At 46.6% G+C, this 23172-nt stretch overlaps 1 protein-coding gene across 4 annotated transcripts in view; it reads right to left on the reverse strand.

Moving 5' to 3' along the window:
* Positions 1 to 23172, reverse strand: part of MPP7 (membrane palmitoylated protein 7) — a 537461-nt gene that overhangs the window by 393020 nt on the left and 121269 nt on the right. Inside the window, exon 1 of one of the 4 annotated variants that reach the window (XM_040352590.1) lies at positions 12178 to 12525. The exons of 2 other annotated variants lie outside the window; for them this stretch is intronic. The gene's annotated coding sequence lies outside the window, so the exon portion shown is untranslated. Of the gene's footprint in view, positions 1 to 4338; positions 4594 to 12177; positions 12526 to 23172 lie in introns of those variants that run through there. One more of the 4 variants, XM_040352589.1, reaches the window with a different exon arrangement.

The following is a 23172-nucleotide window of genomic DNA, read 5'->3' on the forward strand; positions in this document are numbered from 1 at the left end:
TCAATAGGCTGACTGTTGCAGTTTCCTTGTAAGGTTAGCAGTTCATTGACTGCCTGGTTTATCTTCCTTAGGTAATGCACCACTCTAATAGAGATGCAGTAATATTATAATCCCAAGGTTTTCTCATACCCACACAACAATCAAGATGTCTCCATGAAGGATGAGTAGAATACAGATGAAAACAATATTCATCCCTTTAATCACTTCACTTGTCCCCTAAGACTGCGCTATATTTGTGCAGCCTCCTCCATCTCTCTCTTGTGATTGTGTGACACTGAAATACGACAGGCGGCAAAGCCAACTAGACAAACCCACTGATTAACAGCTAGCAAAAGTGCGTCTTCATCTGTAAATCGCATAATGTTTATTCTTAACTAATGACAAAAAAAAAGGTGTACCAACTCCAAATATCCTGGCCACCCATCTGGACTTTGCTCCAAATAGCAGCCATGACGCCCTATCAAGGGCACTGCATGCGTTGGCCTAGATATTTGGAGTTGGGCCGGACATACATGGTTCGAATCTTGGCTGCTTCAGCAGGAACTGTCCGAGTTTCAAACTGTTAATGGGTAGCCTGAATGTACCAAGTTGATCGATCGATCAACGTGGGTGCCACCAGCTTAACGGATTCTTTTGCGATTATAGCTGTTTGCTAGAATCACAATATTCTCTTGGAGGAACAGCTTCACCAAACCGCTCCCCCCGAGAGCAGACAATTGCTCAGCAGGAGGCATTGCCCTGTCAGCTCTGTCTGTGTTGATGGGGAAATCGTGCAAATTTCTTTCCTGAAACCTGTGGTTGCAGGAGAGAAATTTGCACTTTCTATGGCCTGCCATAGAAGTGCATAGTTACATAGGGCCAGATCCACAGCCAGCCGCCGTAACTTAAATATTCCCATTTAAGTTACACTGCCGCAAAATTTCTACCTAAGTGCCCGATCCACAAAGCACTTACCTAGAAATTTTCGGCTGTGTAACTTAAATCCGTCCGGCGCAAGGCGTTCCTATTCAAATGGGGCGAGTCCCATTTAAATTAGGCGCGCTCCCGCGCCGGCCGTACTGCGCATGCTCACGACGTCATTTTCCCGACGTGCTTTGCGCGGTTTTACGTTGCGCCGGGTTTTGAAAATCGCGACGGGCGTAAAAAATACGAGTTGCGGCGAAAAAAAAAAATTTTGAAAAAAAAAAAAGACGGCGACGCGGGATAGAAGAGTCTACTTTTACAAGGCCTAAACAGTTTAGGCCTTGTAAAAGCAGCCCTAATTTTACGATTGCAAACTAATAGGAATCAGGCACAAGCACCAACACTTAACGCTGTGCCCCAACGGAATTCGAAAGGGTATCTATGAGTACATCTAAGGCTGGGTTCACACTTGTACAACATGACAGTCATACGACTGTGGATCCGACTTTGCCCTGCAATTTGAAGGCCAACTTCCATCCGACTTCAATGAACAGGTTTAGACTTTGATCCCAACAACACCAGGCCCTTTGAGTCTGGTACAAATCTTTAGGGGAAACTCCATGTCAAATTAAAAAAACAACATAGGGTTCCCTCGCCTAGACCATACCAGGCCCTTCAGTCTGGTATAGATTTTAAGGGGAACCCCCATGCCAAAATAAACCATGTGGGCCCCCCCAAATCCATACCAGACTCTTATCGGAGCATGCCGGCCAGGCAGGTCAGGAATGAGTTTGGGGACGGGCGAGCGCCCCCCCCCCCCCTCCTGAACCATACCAGGCCACATGCCCTGAACATGGGGGGTGGGTGCTTTGGGGCAACATGGGGCCCCCAGTCCAAAGCACCTTGTCACCATATTGATCGGGACAAGGGCCTCTTCCCGACAACCCTGGGCGGTTGTTGTTGGGGTCTGCGGGCAGGGGGCTTATCAGAATCTACTGTATAAGACCCCTTTAACAAGAAGGCCCCCCTTGTCTTCTCTCTCTGCTGTCTTCTCCCTCTGTTCTGCCTCCGATGTTCTCTTGACGCTCTCTCCCACTGTAATGCTGGGTGTGCCGTGTGCCATTACTTATATAGCCATGGGGTGTGGCCATTCAGTGACGTTATCCGGAGGCCCTGTCCCCTTGTGACGTCACAAGGGGTGGGGCCCCCGGATAACATCACTGGGTGACCACGCCCCATGGCTATATAAGTAATGGCACACGGCGGACCCAGCATTAAAGTGGGAGAGAGTTTTGAGAGAACACCCTAGGAAGAACAGAGGGAGAAGACAACGGAGAGAGGAGAACCAGCAGAAGAAGACATTGCCATAGGGAGAAGAAATCAGAAAGTAGAAGAGACGCCAGAGCTGCTTTAATAAATTACTTTGTAAAAAACCTGTGTACCGTTTTGATATTTGACACTTTTCTTTTTAGGTGAATGGGTAGGGGAACAATGGGTATGATCCTCCAGACAGATGGTAAATATGGTTTCCAACCGTCTGGATTTCACAAACAGGATCAGATATTGGCGGATGTCAGCAGACATCTGCCACTCCATAGAAGTGAATGGATCGTCTGATCAGATCCGCCTTAAAGACCCGATTGGAGCGCCCGTGTGAAAGGGGCTTAAGGGCAGGGATCAACAGAACCCCGGGCACCAGGTCGCAATTGCGACTAGAATTAGTGACCTGGCACCTGGGGCGGCACAGCTGGGCTCACCTGTCTCTGTGCGCGCGATCGCGCCGGTCGGTAATTGAGGCCGCGCCTTTGCGGCCTTCTGCAGGCCTATTCTTCTTTCTGGAATCTGGCGCCCTCTTGTGGTGGTCGTTGGTAATACAAGACAACCAGCAATGCTAATGGGGCTTCCCTGCCTGTTTTCATTGCCCAACAATCTCCTTCTCTTAGCACCCCCAATATTATATATATATTTTATTCTAACACCCTAGAGAATAAAACGGCAGTTGTTACAATACTTTCTGTCACACCGTATTTGCGCAGCGGTCTTACAAGCACACTTTTTTGAGAAAAAATACACTTTTTTAAATAAAAAAATAAGACAGCAGTAAAGTTAGCCCATTTTTTTTTTATATTGTGAAGGATAATGTTATGCTGAGTAAATTGATACCCAACATGTCACGCTTCAAAATTGCGTTTACTCATGGAATGGCGACAAACTTTTACCCTTTAAAATCTCCATAGGCGACGTTTAAAAAAAATTCTACAGGTTGCATGTTTTGAGTTACAGAGGAGGTCTAGGGCTAGATTATTGCTCTCGCTCTACCAATCACGGCGATATCTCACATGAGTAGTTTGAACACCGCTTTCATATGTGGGCGCTACTCAACGTATGCGTTTGCTTCTGCACACGAGTTTGGTGGGACGTGGCGCGTTCCTGGCTCCTAACTTTTTTAGCTGGCTCCTAGATTCCAAGAAAATTTGTCAAGCCCTGCCTAAGAGCCGGTTCACACACGGGCGACCTGTCAGGCGACTCAGCCGCCTGACAAGTCGCGGTCCACAGTAGTCAATGGAACCGTTCTAATAGGAGCGACGCAAGTCGCTCCGACTTAGAAAAAGGTTCCCGTACGACTTTGGGGGCGATTCGGGGCGACTTGCATTGACTTCAATACAGAAGTCATTTTGCAAGTTGCCTCTCAAGACGCCTTGAGATCGCCTTGCCGAGTCGCCCCCAAAGTCGTGCCGCCTGTGTGTGAACCGGCTCTAAGGGTACCCACATAGAACCTCTGTGAAAAAAAAACTTGAAACGATAACAAATCTGTTACAGGTAACATAAAATATCTTACATTGTTCTTGTTTTATAGTGCGTTGAAACTGTATACTTCTTTATAAATCACACTGTATATTATTTTTACTTTCTGCTATAAAACATCTAGTTAAAAAAAACGTAGTGAATATGTAGTGAGACTGATGCGACTTGGCTGCGTTTTTGCACATTCTATGGGGCCAAGCCGCACTGTAAATCGCACCAGTGCAGGAACCTTTTACAAAATTGCACCGTCACACTGATATGTACAGGCACCACTGAATATAATGTCATCTCCCTCGTCGTGGGATTCTGTGCGACTCAAGTTACATCAGAAATCACACTGGTGTCAATCAGTACTAATTGCCTGTGAACTGATTGTGGCTGAGTGCATATACAGGCAAGGAATAAACAATACAATAACATGATACACAAAGTTAACACAAGAACAGAACAGGGTAAGCCCCGATAGAGACACACAATGGTAACGGTGACATAAATCCAAGAAGAAAACACAAAGTGACATGAAGCTGCCTGGAAGCTGGAGAGGAATCGCAACTAAACCGGGCAACACCATGCTAAAACTGGACAACAAACAGGAGGGAGGAAAGCTGGAGAAAAAAACAGAGTACTCACAAGTTATTAAATGTAGAAGCACCTTGCAGAGGAGATCGGAGAGATAATACAGCCTCCGGCAACAAGGCTCAGCTGATGAACACAGAAGACAGAGAACAGCAGAGACGCTTCCTATCAGCCCTTGGAAACAATGCAGAGAGACGCCACCAGCAATCCGCAGGACATTACACCCCCTTCCCGATATCACCGAGCTATCAGAATCATATTCACCAATATCTTCATGGTAATGTGGGGTAGATTTACTAAAACTGGAGAGTGCACAATCTGGTGCAGCTGTGCATGGTAGCCAATCAGCTTCCAGGTTGTTTTGCCAAAGCTTAATTGAACAAGCTGAAGTGAGAAGCTGATTGGCTACCATGCACAGCTCCACCAGATTGTGCGCTCTCCAATTTTTCGTAAATCAACCCCCGTATGTCCGATACAGAACTCTTCAAGCAGAATCCGTGTGAGATGTTCAACAATATTGATCGCATATTATTTATTCATGCTTCTTTTTAACCACTTCCTTGCTGGGCACTTAAACCCCCTTCCTGCCCAGACCAATTTTCGGCGCGGACGCATTTTGAATGACAATTGCGCGGTCATACAACACTGTACCCAAATTATATTTTTATAAATTTTTTCCCACAAATAGAGCTTTCTTTTGGTGGTATTTGATTACCTCTGCGGTTTTTATTTTTTGCGCTATATACAAAAAAAGACAGAAAATTTTTAAAAATTACACAATTTTTTACTTTTTGTTATAATAATATCCCAATTTTTTTTTTTTTTAAAACAATTTTTTTCCTCAGTTTAGGCCGATACGTATTCTTCTACATATTTTTTATAAAAAAAAAAATATATATCGCAATAAGCGTATATTGATTGGTTTGCGCAAAAGTTATAGCGCCTACAAAATAGGGAATAGATTTATGATTTTTTTTTTATTTTTTACTAGTAATGGCGGCGATTTATTTTTTTGTCAGGCCTGTGATATTGCGGCGGACATATCGGACACTTTTGACACTATTTTGGGACCATTCACATTTATGCAGCGATCAGTGCTAAAAAATACATTGATTACTGTATAAATGTGACTGGCAGTGAAGGGGTTAACTCTAGGGGGCGAGGAAGGGGTTAAATGTGTAAACTGGGAGTGATTCTAACTGTGTGTGGAGGGGGACTGACTGGGGGAGGTGACCGATGCTGTGTCCCTATGTAAAGGGACACAGATCGGTCTCCTCTCTCCCTGACAGGACGTGGAGCTCTGTGTTTACACACAGAGCTCCACGTCCCTGCTGTCACCGCCGGTCACGGAAAACCGGGGGACATCGCGGCCGCCAGGCACGCACATTGGCTTCTCAGCGATGCGCCTGGCACAGCGTTTCCCCGCTGCGCGCCCGGGGAATGTAAATAGCAGGACATCCAGGGACGTCCACCCGGCACTTTAGAGCCGCGCTGTGGACGTCTTTCGTCTATAGCGCGAATCTCAAGTGGTTAAGTACTGTATTATTTTCAAATACAACAATCTACAATACTTCCTGCTGCTAATACTGTAAGGCTGCTGTATCGGCAGGTGGTCATAAATATACACCTTGATAAGATGTAACTGTATTATACACCTATTCCCAGGCAACTAAAAAGAAGTAAAGCTGTGCTTTTGTTTTTTTTCCGACCTGCAAAGTAAAGGCATACAGTTGCAATTAGGCTCCATGCACACTGAAGCTAAAAAAAGCTATAAAAAAACGCCAGTAGCTTTGCAGGGAGCCTTTCAAAGTTTTTTAACGTTTTTGCAATAGCGCCAGCGTTTTTGAGCGTTTTTTCCCGCCAAAAAACTGCACTTTGAACGCACATTTCGGGCGTTCAGAAAAAAGCCAATAAACTCCAAAGCTCATTATCACTAAAAAAACGCCCAGGTGTGCATGGGCACATATGCTAACATAGAGTTCAGTTTATGGGCTTTAAAAAAAAACGCCAATAAACTGCAGTTTATCAGCTTCAGTGTGGATGGAGCCTAAAAAGTACAAATTGGTCATAAAATGTGATCTGATCTTCATCTAAGTCACAACAATAGACAATCACTGTCTGCTTAAACTAATAACACACAAATAATTAAATGTTACCATGTTTTTATTGAACACACCATGTAAACATTCACAGTGCAGGTGGAAAAAGTATGTGAACCCTTGGATTTAATAACTAGTTGAACCTCCTTAGGCAGCAATAACTTCAACCAAGCGTTTCCTGTAGTTGCAGATCAGACATAACGTTCAGGAGTAATTCTTGACCATTCCTCTTTACAGAACTGTTTCAGTTCAGCAATATTTTTGGGATGTCTGGTGTGAATCGCTCTCTTGAGGCCATGCCACAGCATCTCAATCGGGTTGAGGTCAGGACTCTGACTGGGCTACTCCAGAAGGCATATTTTCTTCTGTTGAGCTTCAGCTGGTGGACAGATGGTCTTAAGTTCTCCTGCAAAATGTCTTGATAAACTTGGGAATTAAATTTTCCTTCGATGATAGCAATCCGTCCAGGCCCTGACACAGCAAAGCAGCCCCAAACCATGATGCCCCCACCACCATACTTCACAGTTGGGATGAGGTTTTGATGTTGTTGTGCCGTGCCTTTTTTTCTCCACAAATAATATTGTGTGTTTCTTCCAAACAACTCAACTTTGGTTTCATCTGTCCACAGAATATTTTGCCAGTACTGCCGTGGAACATCCAGGTGCTCTTGTGCAAACTGTAAACGTGCAGGAATGTTTTTTTTGGACAGCAATGGCTTTCTCTGTGGTATCCTCCCATGAAATCCATTCTTGTTTAGTGTTTTACATATCGTATATTCGCCAACAGGGATGTTAGCATATGCCAGAGACTTTGTAAGTCTTAAGCTGACACTCTAGGATTCTTCTTCACCTCATTGAGCAGTCTGTGCTGTGCTCTTGCAGTCATCTTTACAGAACGGCCACTCCTAGGGAGAGTAGCAGCAGTGCTGAACTTTCTCCATTTATAGACAATTTGTCTTACCGTGGACTGATGAACAGCAAGGCTTTTGGAGATACTTTTATAACCCTTTCAAGCTTTATGAAAGTCAACAATTCTTAATCGTAGGTCTTCTGAGAGCTCTTTTGTGCGAGGCATCATTCACATCAGGCAATGCTTCTTGTCAAAAGCAAACCCAGAACTGGTGTGTGTTTTTTATAGGACAGGGCAGCTGTAATCAACAGCTCCAATCTCATCTTGTTGATTGGACTCCCGTTGGCTGACACCTGACTCCAATTAGCTCTTGGAGGTGTCATTAGTCTAGGGCAGTGATGGCGAACCTTTTTGAACCCGAGTGCCCAAACCGCGACGCAAAACCAACTTATTTCTTTCAAAGTGCCAACACAGAATTAAACCTACCAGCGGCTCTGTACAGATGATGGGACTGATCATCCCTCTGCATAAGCCCCAAGGGACCAAAAACGTACGATTCTGCCCAGAAAAAAACATGTGTTTTTTAAAGGAATGCGTTACGCTCAGAATGCTAGGATCAGGAGTGCGTTACGCTCAGAATGCTAGGATCAGGAGTGCGTTACGCTCAGAATGCTAGGATCAGGAGTGCGTTACGCTCAGAATGGTAGGATCAGGAGTGCGTTACGCTCAGAATGCTAGGATCAGGAGTGCGTTACGCTCAGAATGCTAGGATCAGGAGTGCGTTACGCTCAGAATGCTAGGATCAGGAGTGCGTTACGCTCAGAATGCTAGGATCAGGAGTGCGTTACGCTCAGAATGCTAGAATCAGGAGTGCGTTACACTCAGAATGCTAGAATCAGGAGTGCATTACGCTCAGAATGCTAGAATCAGCATAATGGCGCCTAGATGTTTTTGTTTTAGACAACGTTGTCTTTTAAGATGGTTGTAGGTGGAAAAGCATCTTTTTGTATTTGACTTGTTTTAATTAATACATTTTTGTCATTTAATTTCCCATCATTTTTGTTTTCTATTTTTTTGATTGCTATATCCCTGTGTGCTATTTTGTGGCACCTTGACCATTCCTTCTCCCTGGCACAGTCCTTTTCCCTTGTATGCAGCTTTTTGGCCACTGAGTCCCAATTCCTTTTGGATAGTGAGTGGATGCAAGCTCTCATTAGTATTTGTATTTAAACAGTGTGGTTCCCAGCTTTTTATTTTTTGTCCATATAACTCTCTCACCTGTCTCCAGTGTTTCCCGTCCGATCTGGCAGCTCATTCCCGCCCGCACATCACCCCTGATCGATCCCAGCTATCAGGAAGCAGTGTTTTCTCAGACACACCCACGCACGCTGGCCCCAGAGATTTGTGGGAGCTGTAGTTTGATGGGGGGTGCAGTGTGGACAAATCGGGGTCTAGGATTGGATTTGTGTGTGTGCGCACGCACACGTCACCCCTGGCTGTTTCTACTCCACGCGCACTCGGACACATCGCCGCAAACGAAGGGACCTGTGGGAGATGTAGTTTTTGCGGCGTGGTCCGATTCCGATTTCAGTCTTTAAGTCTGTTTCTCCATTTCTCCTGGCGTGCCCAGCGAAACAGCTTGCCGTGCCAGGAGCGGCACGCGTGCCACGCGTTCGCCATCACTGGTCTAGGGGTTCACATACTTTTTCCACCTGCACTGTGAATGTTTACATGGTGTGTTCAATAAAAACATGGTAACATTTAATTCTTGGTGTGTTATTAATTTAAGCAGACTGTGATTGTCTATAGTTGTGACTTAGATGAATATCAGATCACATTTTATGACCAATTTGTGCAGAAATCCATATCATTCTAAAATGGTTCACATACTTTTTCTTGCAAGTGTAATGTGCTAGTATGCATTGCAAACGCAGCCCTCGCTGTCACCGCTGTAGGCCGCATCCATCCTCACCAGTCTTCTTTCTGGGTTCCCGGACTCCGGCTGTGTGACTGGCCAGAGCCATGTGACGTCACTAACATGCATTGGAGCTGCCGGTCACGGCACAGGTGGTTGTTCCTTCAGAGCGCATGTTTCGATGGCGCAATCGGCTACATATATAGTACATATCACTTAAACAGTGAACATTTAGGAGATATTTACAGTACTTATACGTAAGCCTTATTACAGACTTACCTATAGGCACAATCAATGGAAGTTTACTTCCACTTTAAACTAATTGTAAAACTTTATTGCTTTTGTGCAATTATTTTGCACAGAGCGGCCCCAAACCTCCTCTTCTGGGGTCCCCTGCCAGTGCTCTTGATTCCTACTCCCTTCCGAGTGCCCCCAGAGCAAGCCGCTTGCTCACTTCTAAGCCAGGCTCTGTGCGTCGATTGATACACGCAGTACGACTTAGCCCTACCTTAGCTTTCTCCTTTGATTGACAGCAGCAGGAGCCAATGGCTCCTGCTGCTGTCTCTGATCCTCTTTGGCACAGCACTGGATCAAGATCGAGCTCAAGTATTTAGGGGAGGAACTGAACATGAAAGGTTTATTGGGTTCACTGCATCCAATTTGCATGACATGCGAGTGTAACCGCCTCTCAATGGAGCCGGTTCACAAATTGCGTGGTGTGGATTCCAAAGGGGACCTGTGCATTTTTGGGTCCTGTTCAGGTGCAAAATCAGGCATAAATTTGGACTCGAACCGTACAGGACTCCAGGCTGGAACCCGCGGACGCACATATGTGAACCTGGCCTTAAGCAGAACTTCAAGCAATTTCTTGCCCACACTGCATGGGTTAATTGCTAATTTTTGTCTAAGGTCGAGTTCACATATGTGCGGCCGTGCTTTCCAGCGTGTTCCTTTTCACCGATTCAGGTCCAAATATTTGCCTAAAATCACACCTGAACTGAACCCTTTTGGAAACGCACTGCAGCTATCCCGGACCTGTGTGAACCGCCTCCATTGAGAGCAGGACACACTTTCAGGTCATGCGAATTGGACTGCGGTGAAAACCTTGTGAACCTGGCCTAAGGGATTAGAGAGCCGAAAAATACTCATCTAATTCTCCTAGCACAAGAAAGGTGCCTGCGGATCCTGCCCCCCTGCGGTCTAGGGCACTGGAATGTTCCTGACGTCATCACGCCCGTAAGCCAGTTCTGGAGATGAAGACGTCCAGAACAGTCCATCGCTGGATGAGGGGAGCGCTGTTTTCCAGAGGATCGAAGGATTGGGCGAGTATAAGTTCACCCCTAGACAAAACAAGCAGTTAACCCATAGAGCGCAGGCATAGCCCCACTGCATGGGAGAAGAAAATTTGACTGGAGTTGACTTATTGCAGATAATGCATCAAGGTAAAAAAAAACATCTTTCCTTTACAACCAATGTAAACCTTTATACAGTGTTAACCTTTTGAATTTTTTCTCTAAGGCCCCGTACACACGAGAGGATCCATCCGCTGGAATTGATCCGCGGACCGGCTCCAGCGGATAGATCCCCTGGTGTGTACAATCCAGCGGATCTGTTTCCGCGGATTTTTATCCCCTGGGATGGATTTCAAGCGGATAAAAATTTGAAGACATGCTTTAAAATCGATCCGCTTGAATCCATCCCAACGGATTGATCCGCTGGTCTGTACAGACTCACCGGATCAATCCGTCCGAATGGATCCCCCGCATGCGTCGTAATGATTCGGCACATGCGTGGAATTCCTTATATGACAGCGTCGCGCACGTCGCCGCGTCATCATCGCGGCAACACGTCATCGCGATGGGATTTCGCCGCGGATTTCGATCCGATGGTGAGTACACTCCATCGGATCCAAATCCGCGGAAATCCTCGAGAGGATTTATCCGCGGAAACGGTCCGGTGGACCGTATCCGCGGATAAATCCTCTCGTGTGTACTAGGCCTAATGGTGACGGGGATCATATGACATCCTCCCATGATCGCATCCACCGCACACCTGCTGCGACGGGGGAGGGCAGGTTTTGCACTCTGTGATCACTGAGCCCTTCGAACACTGCTGATCACAGATCGGGGTAAAGAGCCAATCAGCAGCTCTTTACCACATGATCAGCTGTGTCCAATCACAGCAGATTACAATGTAAATACAAGCTGGTTATCAGCATTCCCTTCCTCATGTTGACAGCATAAGGATAGGAGAGGAGAGCTGATAACTGGCTTGTGTGAAAGGGACATCTACACTCATAATCAGGGCATTGATAATCAGTTTTGCGGTTATCAGTGCTGCCAATCAGTGCCCACCAGTGCTGCCAATCAGTGCCCACCAGCGCTGCCAATCAGTGCCCAACAGCATCACCTATCAGTACCCACCAGCGTCACCTCCACCAGCGTCACCTATAAGTGCCCATCAGCGTCACCTATCAGTGCTCATCGGCATCACCTATCCGTGCTGCCTATCAGTGCCCATCAGTACCGCCTAGCACTGCAGCCTCATCAGTGCAGCCCATCAGTGGCCATCAGTGCAGCGCAATCAGTGCAGTCCCTCAGTGGCCATCAGTGCAGCCTCATCAGTGCCTCCTCATCAATACAGCCTATCAGTGGCCATCATTGCAGCATCAGTAGCCATCAGTGCAGCCCATCAATGGGCATTAGCGAAGGAGAAAAATCACCTGTTAGCAAAATTTTGTAACAAACCATGAAAAAAAAAAAAAAAATCCCCAAAAAGATTTTCAGCCTATTTGTTTTCTATTAAAAAAAAAAAAAAAAAAAAAAAAAAAACAGTGGTATTTAAATACCAACAAAAAGCTCTATTTGTTTGATTTTTGTTTATAAAAATGTTATATGGGGACAGTGTTAGATGACCGCGCTATTGTCATTCAAAGTGTGAGAACGATGAAAGCTGAAAATTGGCCTGGGCAGGAAGGGGGTAAAAGTGCCCGGTAAGCAAGTGGTTAAATGCTGAAGAGAAAAAACCTACCTGGCAGGGCTGTGTGAATCTCTGGACAGAATTACACATCCTTTGGCGGCTCCTCGATACGTAATCCCACCATGCATTCCGCTGTTTGCAGTTCAGCATGCACGGAGGTCAAACAAGTTTGTCAGCAGAGGAAGCAGAATGCAGAGATCACATGGTGGAAGGACGGACGCTATAATTTCAAGAGGAATTCTTGTATCGGCACAATTACAGCTCTCTCACTGGAAAACTATGCAATCTTATCATTTAGAAAAGAACAAGCTGCACAGGCAATGTTTGCAGAAAAGGCAGGATGGGCTGCAGAAATGTATAATCATTCCCAACATTAGAATGAGCCGTTATTGGACAAGATCCCTGCCCACCAGACACACCATATACATCCTGAACACCCGCTGTAATTATAGGTCTGTTGTGCTCGTTAACAAGACATGCAATTACACCAACTATTACAATGCTGTGTGTCTGAAGCTATGTGTGAGCCAATCAGTGTCTCAACAGTCTATATTACAAACACCAAAACCTATTAAAAGGTAGGGCGTTCTGGCTTTGCCTAGCTGTCGGTGAGCCAAATATCACACAAGCTTCATATAACTCTTAGGCTTCATTTCCATGGGCGTTTTTACAGCCACTTTTTTTAGCCTTTTTTACAGCTTAAAAACGCCTGTCCATGTTTTTTTTTTTTTTTTTAGCTGGAGCTCAAAAACGCAGCGGTAGCGTTTTTGCGCGTTTTTGAGCGTTTAACGTCTGGCGTTTTTACAGCTCTAAGGCTGGAGCTTCAGAACGCACTGGTCCTGTTTTTTTTTGCAGCTTAAAAACATCATGGTGGGCATGAGGCCATAGACTAACATGGAGAGCCGTTTTTAAGCTGCAAAAAACGCTCAGAAAAGTGGCTGTAAAAACGTCCAAAAACGTCCATGTAAATGAAGCCTTAAAGGGGTTGTAAAGGTAAAAAAAAAAATTCACCTTAATGCTTTCTATGCATTAAGGTGAAAAAAACCTGCGGATTAGAGGCCCCACGACCCCCCCCCCCTTTACTTACCTGACCCCTAGAAAGTCCTGCGCCATGAACGTGCTGGAGCTCAAAAACGCAGCGGTAGCGTTTTTTAGGGGTTTTGCATGTTTTTGAGCGTTTAACGTCTGGCGTTTTTACAGCTCTAAGGATGGAGCTTCAGAACGCACTGGTCCTGTTTTTTTCCTGCAGCTTAAAAACGGCTCAGCCATCTACATCTCAAAAACGTCATGGTGGGCATGAGGCCATAGACTAACATGGAGAGCCGTTTTTAAGCTGAAAAAAACGCTCAGAAAAGTGGCTGTAAAAACGTCCAAAAACATTCATGGAAATGAAGCCTTAACCACTTGGGATCCGCCTGCCGTCAATTGACGGCTGCAGTGCGGATCCCAATTTCCAAACTGCCGTCAATTGACGGCCGCCCCTTTGGGCGTTCCCCGCGCGCGCTCCAGAGCGCGCTGCGGGGAAAATCTGTGTTGGCCGTGTCCCTCGGACACAGCCAATTACAGATCGCCGCGAACGGCCAATCAGAGTGGCCGTTCGCGAGGCGATCTGTGCGGCCAATGAGAGAGGATCTCATATGTAAACATATGAGATCATCTCTCATTGCCGTTTTACACAGAGACAGCGGTGCTGTCTCTGGAGAGGAGACCGATCTGTGTCTCTTGTACATAGGGACACAGATCGGTCACCCCCCCAGTCACCCCCCCCTCCACCTACAGTTAGAACACTAAGCAGGGATACATTTAACCCCTTCCTCACCCCCTAATGTTAACCCCTTCAATGCCAGTCACATTTATACTGTAATTAGTGCATATTTATAGCACTGATCGCAGTATAAATGTGAATGGCGCCAAAAATGTGTCCGATGTGTCCGCCATAACGTCGCAGTCCCATTAAAAATCGCAGATCGCCGCCATTTCTAGTAAAAAAAAATAATTAAAAAAAAATAATTCTGTCCCCTATTTTGTAAGCGCTATAACTTTTGCGCAAACCAGTCGCTTATTGCGATTTTTTTTTTTTTTTTACCAAAAATATGTAGAAGAATACGTATCGGCCTAAACTGAGGAAAAAAAATGTTTTTTTTTTTTTAAATTGGGATATTTATTATAGCAAGAAGTAAAAAATATTGTATTTTTTTCAAAATTGTCTCGCTTCTTTGTTTATAGCGCAAAAAATAAAAACCGCACAGGCGATCAAATACCACCAAAAGAAAGCTCTACTTGTGGGGAAAAAAGGACGTCAATTTTGTTTGGGAGCCACGTCGCACGACCACGCAATTGTTAGTTAAAGCGATGCAGTGCCGAAAGCTGAAATTTCACCTGGGCAGGAGGGGGGTATATGTGCCCAGTAAGCAAGTGGTTAAAGGGGTTGTAAAGGTAAAAAAAAAATTCACCTTAAAGCGGGAGTTCACCCGAAAAAACATTTTTAACATTAGATTGATGCTCATTTTGTCAAGGGGAATCGGGTAGTTTTTTTAAAAACGAAGCTGTACTTACCGTTTTAGAGAGCGATCTTCTCCGGCGCTTCCGGGTATGGTCTTCGGGACTGGGCGTTCCTATTTGATTGACAGTCTTCCGACAGGCTTCCGACGGTCGCATACATCGCGGCACGAGTAGCCGAAAGAAGCTGAACGTCGGTGCGGCTCTATATGGCGCCTGCGCACCAACGTTCGGCTACTTTCGGAAAATCGTGACGCGATAGATGCGACCGTCGGAAGCCTGTCGGAAGACTGTCAATCAAATAGGAACGCCCAGTCCCGCAGCCCATACCCGGAAGCAGCGGAGAAGATCTCTCTCTAAAACGGTAAGTACTGCTTCGATTTTAAAAAAAACTACCAGATTCCCCTTGACAAAATGAGCATCAATCTAATGTTAAAAATTAACATTTCCGGGTGAACCTCCACTTTAATACTTTCTATGCATTGAGGTGAAAAAAAAAAAACTGCGGATTAGAGGCCCCACGAACCCCCCCTTTACTTACCTGACCCCTCGAAAGTCCTGCGCCATGAACGTGCAGGCTTCTCGGCCGTCTTCCCGGCTCATTCATTGGTTGATTGAAAGCAGCGCAGCCATTGGCTCGCGCTGCTGTCAATCACATCCAATGACGCTGCGCGCCGGGGGGCGGGGCAGAGTGATACAGTTGGCGGCTATGGCTACTGGCTGTATCACGGGAGCGCGCCCGCAGGAACTCAACACCATGCAAGCTCGCATTAAGGCGTTGAGTCCTTGCAGGGAGGAGTCGAGAGAGCCGCCGAGGGACCCCAGAAGACCAGCTCTCCCCGTTCTTCAGCTCTGGGGACCGATCACGGGACTCCAGAGGCGATCGGGTCCGCTGGTCCCGCGGTCACGGAGCTTCGGACCGGGGCACCCGCAACCCACGGCTGGGCACTTAAAGAGGACGTACCTGTATGTGCTTGTGCCCAGCCGTGCCATTCTGTCGACGTATATGTGCAGGAGGCGGTCCTTAAGTGGTTAACATGGTTTCCTATGGATGTAGTTCACATCTGTGCATTTTATGGAAAGGGCCAGGGACTGTTTTCGGTTTCTTGTTACATGGACTTCGATGGATCAAAAACGTATTTCGAAAAACACAAAATGCACCTGAAATATGCAAACTGCAACCTGCATAGGTGTGAATCAGGCCTTAGGCAGCCGTCATTGGAAACACTGTTCCCATTAGAACATTTCCCCTAACTTCCTGTTCTAGGACAATTTTAGAATTCCCATCACTTTCCTGTTGACAATGGTCACCAAAACAAATATAAATCTTCCTAGAAGAGGTACAGAGAGCAATACAAGCTTGACAGAGATTCTAACCATTTCATCCAAAAGTAAAAATAAAAAAATAAAAGTTTTAGCTATACTATAGTTTCCTATTAGGTAAGATTGAACAAATACAATAGTCCATCCAGTTTAACCTGTGATGGTGTGTATGCGTGTCAATGTCGGTAATCATTTCCCACATCCCTGTATGTTGTGTTCACTAGGATGCACATCCAAGAGTCTTTTAAAAATATCAATATTCCTCGCTGACACAACCAATTGTATAAGAGAGTTCCACGTCCTTATCGCCCTGACAGTGAAAACCCTCTATGTAGATTAACCACTTCCAGACCTTAGGTGTTTTTCAGATTTGGTGTATGCCAGACTAAAACAGTTTTTTCTGCTAGAAAATTACTTAAAGCGGTCCTCCACCCTAAAGTGGAGTCCCGCTGATCGGAACCCTCCCCCCCTCCGGTGTCACATTTGACACCTTTCAGGGGGGAGGGGGGTGCAGACACCTGTCTAAAGACAGGTATTTGCACCCACTTCCGGCCACACGCTACGGGCGAAAGACGGGCATTCCGTCACATCCCGTCTGTCGCCCGTTGTGTGCTGGGAACACTCGGCTCCCAACACACAGCGTGTGAGCCAATCGGCGGGCGCAGCGCGACTCGCGCATGCGCCGTAGGGAACCGGGCAGTGAAGCCGCAGCGCTTCACTTCCTGGTTCCCTGAGCGTGGATGGAGGGGGGAGCAGCAGAGAGACGAGCGATCGCTCGTGCTCTGCTGTGATCAGCGCTGGACTCCAGGACAGGTAAGTGTCCTAATATTAAAAGTCAGCAGCTGCAGTATTTGTAGCTGCTGGCTTTTAATATTTTTTCCCCGTGACACATCCGCTTTAACCACTTTAGCCCCGGGCCTGTTTTTCAGAGTCGGTGTTTACGAGACAAAACCATTTTTTTTTGCTAGAAAATTACTTAAAACCCCCAAACATTATATATTTTTTTTTTCTAACACCCTAGAGAATAAAATGGAAGTCATTGCAATACTTTTTGTCACACCGTATTTGCGCAGCGGTCTTACAAGCGCACTTTTTTTGGAAAAATTTCACTTTTTTAAATGAAAAAATAAGACAACAATAAATTTGGCCCAATTTTTTTATATATTGTGAAAGATAATGTTACGCCGAGTAAAATGATACCCAACATGTCACGCTTAAAAATTTCACCCGCTCGTGGCATGGCGTCAAACTTTTACCCTTAAAAATCTTGATAGGCGACGTTTAAAAAATTCTACAGGTTGCATTTTTTGAGTTACAGAGTAGGCCTAGGGCTAAAATTAATGCTCTCGCTCTAACGATCGCGGCAATACCTCACTTGTGTGGTTTGAATACCGTTTTCATATGTCGGCGCTACTCGCGTATACGTTCGCTTCTACGCGCGAGCTCGGGGCGCTTTAAAAAATTTTTTTTTTGCTTTTCGCATTTATTTTTATTTATTTTACAATTTTTAACACTGAAAAAAAAAAAAAAATTATCACTTTTATTCCTATTACAAGGAATGTAAACATCCCTTGTAATAGAAAAAAGCATGACAGGTCCTCTTAAATATGGGATCTGGGGTCAAAAAGACCTCAGATCTCATATTTAGGCTTAAATGCAAAAAAAAAAAAAAATTTGGAAATGTCATTTTTTCAAATGACAAAAAAAAAAATGTTTCTTTAAGACGCTGGGCGGGACTGACGTTTTGACGTCACTTCCGCCCAGCGGAGCTATGGGGACGGGCGAAGGAGATTTTTCCTTCAGTCTCGTCCCCGCTCAGCTGCCGGATGGTCGCGATCTCCTCCGCCGCTACCGACGGCTCCGGTAAGCGGCGGAGGGCGCGGAACAGCGGCGGGAGGGGGGGGGGCCCTCTCCCGCCACCGATAACGGCGATCTCGCGGCGGATTTGCCGCGGAGACCACCATTATCGTTAACACGGCCGCCCACAGAAGAGATGAATATCTCGATTGTGGCAGCAGCTGCTACCGTTACCGAGATATTCATCTCTAAAGTGATGACGTATAACGGCGGTGGGCGGTCGGCAAGTAGTTAAAACCCCCAAACATTATATATTTTTTTTTCTAACACCCTAGAGAATAAAATAGTGGTCATTCCAATACTTTTTGTCACACCGTATTTGCGCAGCGGTCTTACAAGCGCACTTTTTTTGGAAAAAAATCACTTTTTTGAATTAAAAAATAAGACAACAATAAATTTGGCCCAATTTTTTTATACATTGTGAAAGAAAATGTTACGCCGAGTAAAATGATGCCCAACATGTCACGCTTAAAAATTGCACCCGCTCGTGGCATGGCGTCAAACTTTTACCCTTAAAAATCTTGATAGGCGATGTTTAAAAAATTCTAGAGATTGCATTTTTTAAGCTACAGAGTAGCTCTAGGGCTATAATTATTGCTCTCGCTCTAACGATCGCGGCGATACCTCACTTGTGTGATTTGAACACCGTTTTCATATGCGGGCGCTACTCGCGTATGCGTTCGCTTCTGCGCGCGAGCTCGTCGGCACGGGGCGCTTTAAAAATAATTTTTTTTTGTTTTCTTATTTATTTTTTATTTTATTATTATTTTTTACACTGAAAAAAAAAAAAATTATTTGATCACTTTTATTCCTATTACAAGGAATGTAAACATCCCTTGTAATAGAAAAAAGCATGACAGGTCCTCTTAAATATGAGATCTGGGGTCAAAAAGACCTCAGATCTCATATTTGGGCTTAAATGCAAAAAATAAAAAATAAATAAAAAGTAATTTTTTCAAATGACCAAAAAAAAAATTTGTCTCTTTAAGAGGCTGGGCGGGACTGACGTTTTGACGTCACTTCTGCCCAGCCGAGCTATGGGGACGGGCGAAGGAGATTTTTCCTTCAGTCTCGTCCCCGCTCACCAGCCGACAGCACCCGATCGCCTCCGCCGCTACCGACGGCTACGGTAAGCGGCGGAGGGCGCGGGAGAGCGGCGGGAGGGGGGGGCCCTCTCCCGCCACCGATAACGGCGATCTCGCGGCGAATCCGCCGCGGAGACCGCCATTATCGGATTCCAGACCGCGCACCCTAAAGATCGATACCTCGGTTGTGGCAGCAGCTGCTGCCGTTACCGAGATATCAATCTTTAAAAACAGGACGTACATCGTCGTGCGCAGGTCTGGAAGTGGTTAAGGGTAAACCGCTTCTCCTCCAATCTCATTGTGTGGCTCCGTGTGCTCTTAGGGCCCTTTCACACGGGCTTGTCCGCTGGCGGACTCTGCTGGCTCAGCGGGGGGATCTCTGCGCTGATCCCCGCTGAGCAGGCGGATGACAGGTCCGTGTCCACTCACTGTGCTGAGACGGACCTGTCAGAGTCCCGCTCTCCTCTATGAAGCCAGACCAATGAAAAATAGTGTTCACCATACTTCTGGATTTCATGGACAGGATCGGATCGGATCGGATAGTAGCAGATGTCAATGGACATGTCACCGCTGACAGCTGCCGCTCCATAGGGTTGAATAGAGGGTCCAATCAGGTCCGCCCAAAAAACTGACAGGTGGACCTGATCGGAAAGCCTGTGTGACAAGGGCCTTACACTCCCTAAGGCTGGCCATACATCATATCATTTTCTTATGACTTTCCTTCAACTGTGTAGTGCTAGGGCCTGCCTAATTGCATACAAATTGAAAGTGTTTAGATTTGATCTCATATTATATGGTTTTAGTTAGGGTTGTCCCGATACCGATACTAGTATCGGTATCGGGACCGATTCCGAGTATTTGCGGGAGTACTCGTACTCCCGCAAATACCCCCGATACCAAAATAGAATACTTCCTCCCCCCTTCCCCCGCCGTGACGCCGCATCCCGCCGCCGTTCGCCGCATCCCCGCTACCGCCGACTGTGTAATACGCCGGGAACATTACAGCTTTGAATAGCTGCAATGATTTGCACGGCGCATAGACACTCCCCCTCGCTCGGGTGAACTGTCCAATCCCGAGCGAGGGGGAGTGTCTATACGCAGCGTGGCGCCAATCATTACAGCGATTCAAAGTTATAATTTTCCCGGCGTATTACACAGTCTGCAGCGGGGATGCAGGTAAGCGGGACATGGCTGCATGGGGGGAGACGCTGGATGGGGGGATACATGGATGCATGGGGGGAGACGCTGGATGGGGGGATACATGGATGCATGGGGGGAGACGCTGCATGGGGGGATGCATGGGGGGAGACGCTGGATGGGGAGATACATGGATGCATGGGGGGAGACGCTGGATGGGGGGATACATGGATGCATGGGGGGAGACGCTGGATGGGGGGATACATGGATGCATGGGGGGAGACAATGGCTGGATGGGGGGAGACAATGAGTGGATGGGGGGATACATGGCTGCATGGGGGGAGACAATGGCTGGATGGGGGGAGACAATGGCTGCATGGGGGGATACATGGCTGCATGGGGGAGACAATGGCTGGATGGGGGGGATACATGGCTGCATGGGGGGTGACAATGGCTGGATGGGGGGATACATGGCTGCATGGGGGGAGACAATGGCTGGATGGGGGGCTGCATGGGGGGAGACAATGGCTGGATGGGGGGATACATGGCTGCATGGGGGGAGACAATGGCTGGATGGGGGGCTGCATGGGGGGAGACAATGGCTGGATGGGGGGGATACATGGCTGCATGGGGGGAGACAATGGCTTGATGGGGGGATACATGGGGGGAGACAATGGCTGGATGGGGGGATACATGGGGGGAGACAATGGCTGGATGGGGGGATACATGGCTGCATGGGGGGAGACAATGGCTGGATGGGGGGATACATGGCTACATGGGGGGAGACAATGGCTGGATGGGGGGGGATACATGGCTACATGGGGGGAGACAATGGCTGGATGGGGGGATACATGGCTGCATGGGGGGAGACATGGCTGGATGGGGGGGGAGACATGGCTGCATGGGGGGAGACATGGCTGGATGGGGGGATACATGGCTGCATGGGGGGGAGACATGGCTGGATGGGGGGGGAGACAATGGCTGGATGGGGGGAGACATGGCTGGATGGGGGGGATACATGGCTGCATCTGTGGGGGGACATGGCTGCATTTGGGGACACATTTAAAAAAAGTATCGGTATTCGGTATCGGCGACTACTTGTAAAAAAGTATCGGTACTCGTACTCAGTCCTAAAAAAGTGGTATCGGGACAACCCTAGTTTTAGTAAATCTAAAGGAAATCTATAGACGAAAATTGTATCATGTATGACCAGCCTAAGGCTGGCCATACATTATACGATTTTCTTGTACAACTTTACTTTAGATTTACCAAAACCTTATAATAGGAGGTCACACATAAACACGTTTCATTTGTATGCAATCAGGCAGGCCCTTTCACTACATAGTTAAAGGTAAATCTAAAGGAAATTGAATAAGAAAATTGTATAGTTTATGGCCAGCGTTAGACTGAAAATGTTCTTCTCTTCTCCAGAGAAAATAAATGTAGTGCTTGTAGTTGTTCCTCATAATTTAGGTCATCCAGTCCCCATATTTACAGTAGTTGCCCTTCTCTGGACTCTCTTCTCCAGCTCCAGCATATCCTTCCTGAGGATTGGTGACCAGAATTGGATGGAATACTCTAGATGTGGCTGAACCAGAGTTTTATAAAGTTGCAGGATTATCGCTTTATCTCTGGAGTAAATAAAAGCTGTCCGTAAACGGATTGAAATTTGGCTGTCTCAGCAGAGACCGGACAAATGTCAACAAGTATGTGGCTGTCCCCGCTTGACAGAAGTTGACCGTTTAATCCAGTGTTTCTCAACTCCAGTCCTCAAGGCATCCCAACAGGTCAGGTTTTCAGGATTTCCCTTAGATGAAACGGCTGTGGTAATTACTAAGGGTCCTTTTACCCGTGCGGACCATTTTTTAGATCAGTTTTTTATCATCAGTTGATACGTTTTTTCATCCGTTTTTCATCAGTTTTTCATCCGCTTTTCCATCCGTTTTTTTTTTTTTGTTAGAACTTTATTTTTATTACATATTTTGATGAAAAACTGATGTTAGCGGATCGGATGTTAAACGGATCGTCCGCTAACATCCGTTTTTCGTCCGTTCCATTTTTTTGACGGAATAAAAATAGGGTTTTCTTCCGTTCAAAAAAACGGAGCTTAACGGAGACGGATGTTAACGGACGTCAGTGGATGCTCATCCGCTAACGTACGCTATCCCATTGGAAAGCATTGCAGTCCGTAAACGGACGTATGAAAAAACGGACGAACGGTCCGCACGTGTGAAAGGACCCTTAGGCAGTGAAACTGATCAAATCACCTCTGCAAAATAATGGACAGCCTGAAAACATGACCTGTTGGGGCACCTTGAGGACTGGAGTTGAGAAACACTGGATTAAACGGTCAACTTCTGTCAAGCGGGAAAAAAAATCTTGCTCAGTGGCTGCCGCCAATTTGCCAAGACGCTGAAGATACACGTCACACGGTTTGAATCAATTGCTTTGTGATTAAGAATCACAATAATTCCTCCAGATGCGGGAGATTTGTCCAGGACCGGGGGCTGCTGTCCCTGGCCACGCTGAGGGAGCAATATGGTCCCTTCCTAATGGATGAGTGGCGCTATCGGCAACTCAGCCATTTTCTCACAACTCTACCCCAGAGGGTCAGGTCACCAACACAGGCGTCCCCCTTCGAGCGCCTCTGTATGGCCCAGGAGGCTGTCCCCCATGCCATCTCTGTGCTATATGCCCTGATATACTCCCTACGGGAGGATGGGAAGCCCAGGTTCATAAGGGAGTGGGAGAGAGACCTGCAGCACAACTTCACTAAGCCGCAGCTGGACCACCTATACAGACTAACGCACTCGAGCATGGTTGATACAAGGATGCAAGAAAATAGCTACAAGGTCCTCACCAGATGGTATAGGGTCCCAACTAGACTTGCTCAGATATACCCCTCTCTTTCGGATGCATGTTGGCGGGAGTGTGGCCAGAGGGGCACCTTCCTGCACATTTGGTGGGAATGCCCCAAACTGTGCCCCTTCTGGCAGGATGTCCATGCCCAGGTCAAATTGATCTTGGATGTGGCGCTCCCGGACTCTCCCTTGGAGTCCCTGCTTCACTTCCCCACGGTCCCGGTCAGCCAATATTGCAAATCTGCACTGCCTCATTTGCTCAATGCGGCCAGACGGCTGATTCC

This window comes from Rana temporaria, chromosome 5, assembly GCF_905171775.1.
Source record: "Rana temporaria chromosome 5, aRanTem1.1, whole genome shotgun sequence".
Classification (NCBI taxonomy): domain Eukaryota; kingdom Metazoa; phylum Chordata; class Amphibia; order Anura; family Ranidae; genus Rana; species Rana temporaria.